The 4465-nt window shown below is 33.8% G+C and overlaps 1 pseudogene; it reads right to left on the reverse strand.

The window, feature by feature from the left end:
• Positions 1 to 3002: 3002 nt before the first annotated feature.
• LOC112825881 (eukaryotic translation initiation factor 4E pseudogene) lies at positions 3003 to 3845 on the reverse strand (annotated as a pseudogene).
• Positions 3846 to 4465: the final 620 nt, after the last annotated feature.

Here is a 4465-nt window from a genome sequence, read left to right on the forward strand (position 1 = left end):
CAAGGCCTTAATTAATATGTATCTAGTTCTCTGTCAATGAACAAAAAGGCTGCTACATGCCTAGTGGTTTATTTTATGTGTTTAACTGTGCTATTGAATTGATGGATATTTACTATTTGCATTGCTGCATGTGTGTTGGACAGTAGCCAAGAGAGAAAACAAGCAAACCAGTATCACACGTTTGTTTGAACTTACCGTAATGCTGTTTCTTTTTAAAGATTAGAATAAAAGTATAAGTTAAATACAATATTTGCTCTACAGATAGAGTGACAGTATAATTTATCAACTAAATATGGAGATTTGTAAGAGTATAAAAGGTTATAAAATAATTAAGAATGTATAATTAAAATGTATTTTATATTGTCCAAAATTGATTTTATTATGCTGTGGGCCTATAAAATCATTCTATTCAAACCCCGTTTTCAGAAATAAAATTATTTCCAAAAAATAAATAATTAACTATATCTGTCTATATTCAACCTAGAGAAAAAATCCTTCATTCAGTTGATTATCTCCTTCTTAAAAGCAATAACAAAAGACTAATTGATTTGATATTTAGATAATAATTTTCTTAGACATATTTGTCTTTAATATTATGTCATTTCTATTTTTCTGAAGATAGAATTTTAAATATAGTTTTTTTCAAATTTTTAAATAAAAATGTAATCAGACTTGCATTTTATATTTGATAAATTTTAAATTCATTGAACTTTCTATTCAGAATATTTTTCTTCAACAAATATTTTAAAAGAGAAAATAGTCATACATGGTGTCTATGACTATCATCTACGTTACATCAGATTTAAAGTCTATTGTGTATCATCTATATATAATTAATTAAAAATTTTTAAGAATCAATAAGAAATCAAATGTTTGAAAATTAATACCCATTATTAAGCAGTATGTTTCATAGAAATTACATTCTTCACTAAAAATGGAAATTTTGTTTGACATATTTTTTATATCATGAATTAGAGTATGCCGTGTTTGACTCATTCTTTTTTTAAATATTTATTTATTTATTTTAGAGAGAGAGAGATGGAAAGAGAGAGATAGCATGAGTAGGGGGAGGGGCAGAGGGAAAGAGAGAGAGTCATCAAGCAGACTCCCCACTGAGCATGGAGCTAGATGCAGGGCTGGATCCCAGGGACCCTGAGATCATGACCTGAGCCAAAATCAAGAGTCAGATGCTCAACCAGCTGAGCCACACAAGCTCCCCATGTTTGAGTCATTCTTAAGAATTGGATCCTACAAAGCATGAAAATTTTATCAGAATAAGCTTTTATAAAGGGGTGCTTGAGTGGCTCATTTAGTTGAGCCTCTAACTCTCGGGTATGACTCAGGTCATGATCTCATTAGTCGTTAGATCTGGCCTGGAGTCAGGCTCTGCACTCAGGGGGAGTCTGCTTGAGGATTCTCTCCCTCTACCGCTCTCATGCTCTCTCTCTCTCTCTCAAATAAATAAATAAAATCTTAAAAAAAGAATAACTTTTGGGGCGCCTGGGTGGCTCAGTTGGTTAAGCAACTGCCTTCAGCTCAGGTCATGATCCTGGAGTCCCAGGATCGAGTCCCACATCGGGCTCCCTGCTCAGCAGGGAGTCTGCTTCTCCCTCTGACCCTCCCCCCTCTCATGTGCTCTCTCTCTCTCATTCTCTCTCCCAAATAAATAAATAAAATCTTAAAAAAAATAACTTTTTATATGTCCTTACATAAAATAATCCTTTCTTTGCTAGGTGTGAAATTAATAAAAATAAAGTTATGCTTAGAAAAAAAATTGTGCAAAGCAGGTTTTCTCAATGCCATTCGATTCTACTGCAAAACATTATTTATAGTTTAAAATAAGGAGCTCATCAAAAGATTATTCCTAGAAATAAAAATATTCCAAAGCACAATTATGAAATATTAAAAATAATTTTTAATATAATTTCAGGTGTCACTCATTACTTTCATTCATCAGCAAACCAGATTTGCCTCCTCTATAATGGTTCTTCAGTGATCTTCAACCACACCCCGCGTTCTACATTTGGGATTATTATGAGTTAGTCTTTCCACAGTAAGAGTAAATGAAATTATCACAGTCAATTCTTTCTTCTTAACTGAGGTATAATTGGCATATAACATTATATTTTTTCAAGTCAATAACATAGTGATTTGCTCTCTGTATACATTATGAAGTAATTGTCAAAATAAGTCTAGTTAACATCTGTCACCATAAATAATTACACATTTTTCTTGTGATGAGAACTTTTAAGATCTTTCTTAGCAACTTTGAAATATGCAATGAAGTATTATTAACTGTAGTCACCATGCAGCACATTACATTCCCAGAACTTTCTTACTTTATAACTGGAAGTTTGTAACATTTGACTCCTTTCACCCCTTTCATCCACCTCACCAACCTCCAGTTCTTTTTTGTTGTTGTTGTTGTCTAAAAGACAATTCACTGTACACATTTTATTTACAGTTTTGTACACTGTCTTAATATGAATGGGACCGCTTTTCTACTTGAGCCATTTTTTAACCAAAGCAAAATAACCTAAGTAATACAAAGTGTTAAAATACAGCATAAAGATACAAAAACAGACATACTAATTCTAATTAGGAATGTAATTTTGATATTACATTTTTTATAATCCACAATTATGTTTAGGAAATCACACACAGATCACTGATTTGAATGAAATGCATAAATTTGTAGCAAAGCAGCAAAGACAATGCTGTAAAAGGAAACAAAGAAAATGCTAGAAAACTGTATGCTTCATACTCTTTCAAACCAGCAAAATATGCTCCTGCATACAATGGAACATAAACAGAACTTTTTTCCTGTAAGGTATAGAAATGCAAGTTCTTTTTTGAATATTGTGGATGGGTAAGATGTGTTTGTAATGGTAACTCTACTAAGCTATTATAGAGTGGGCCAGGAACACATTTATGGATTCTGGGGATGATGTGTACTGTAATTCTTTGATTGGGATAGTGGTCACTCTAGCCAAAATTTAAAAAAAAAAATGAACACAGAAGTACAAGACAAAGGCGAATGAGACTTCTCTTATATCTTAGCAACATTTAGATGGAAATCAAATTTAAATGCATTCCACTCTGCTTTTGAAGGGGCTTTGGTTCAGCTCCCAAATTTCAATTGCTTGACGCAGTCTCCTATGAGAATACTCAGAAGGTGTCTTCTTAAACAACAAATCTATTTTTAGTGGTGGAGCCGCTCTTAGTAGCTGTGTCTGCATGGGACTGATAACCAATCACTATCTTTGGAGGAAGTCCTAACCTTTCCTTGTATACCCTCCCTATATGTGTAACAGCCTTTCTGTTTTCACATTCAGTAGTCCATATTGCTATATTATCAACTTTAGTTCTAACATTAACAACAGCTCCACATACATCATCACTGTAGTCATCAAAAGATTCTCCAATAAGGCACAGCAGTGTCGCTAGCCAAAAGCAATCCAGGTCACTTCGTCTCTGCTGCTTGTTCAATGTAATTAGCCATCGTCCTCCTCATTTGTTTTTGTCATCTTCCCACATAGGCTCAATACCATCCTTAAAAAGTGAGTAGTCACAGCCTGGCATTACATTACTAGACAACTGGATGTGGTTGTACAGAGCCCAAAAGTCTTCAACAGTATCAAACTTAGAGATCAGCCAAAGGTTTGCTTGCCAAGTTTTGCTTTTATCATTTTTTAAAAAACCACAGTGCCCATCTGTTCTGTAAAGGATGTTTAATATAGTGTTCTGGGTTAGCAACCTCCTGATTAGATTCTGTTTTCTCTTCTTCTGTAGGCGGGGGATTAGGAGTAGGGGTGGTTTCCGGTTCCACAGTCGTCATCTTAGATCGATCTCACCAACCTCCACTTCTGACAACCACTAATCTATTCTCCGTATCTATGAGCTGGTCTAACTTTTTTTTTTTTATTTTAGACTCCTGATGTAAGTCAGATATTATGACATTTGTCTTTTTCTTTCTGGCTTATTTCATGAAACATAATGCCCCTGAGGTCCATCCCTGTTGTTGCAAATGGCGGTTTCATTCCTTTTTTTTCTTAATGGTTGAATAATATTCCTGTGTGTGTGTGTGTGTGTGTGTGTGTGTGTGTGTGTATCACATTTTCTTTATCCATTCATCCATTGATGAACATTATGTTGTTTCTAGATTTTGGCTATTTTAAATAATGCTGCAATGAACAAGGGGGTGTATATATTTATTCAAGTTAATGTTTTAATTTTCTTTGGATAAAAATACAGAAGTGGAATTGCTGGATAATACAGTATCTCTAGTTTTAATTTTTTGAGGAACTTCCATACTGTTTTTCATAGTGGTTACATCAATTTACATGCCTACCAACAGTACACAAGGGTTCCCTTTTTTCCTCATCCTTGCCATGTCATTTCTTGTCATTTTAATAATAGCTGTACTAACAGGTATGAAGTGATATCTCATTAAGGTTTTGATTTG

The sequence above is a fragment of the Callorhinus ursinus genome, unplaced genomic scaffold, assembly GCF_003265705.2.
Source record: "Callorhinus ursinus isolate GAN/ISIS: 27379988/994484 unplaced genomic scaffold, GSC_fseal_2.0 scaffold4, whole genome shotgun sequence".
Taxonomy (NCBI): Eukaryota; Metazoa; Chordata; class Mammalia; order Carnivora; family Otariidae; genus Callorhinus; species Callorhinus ursinus.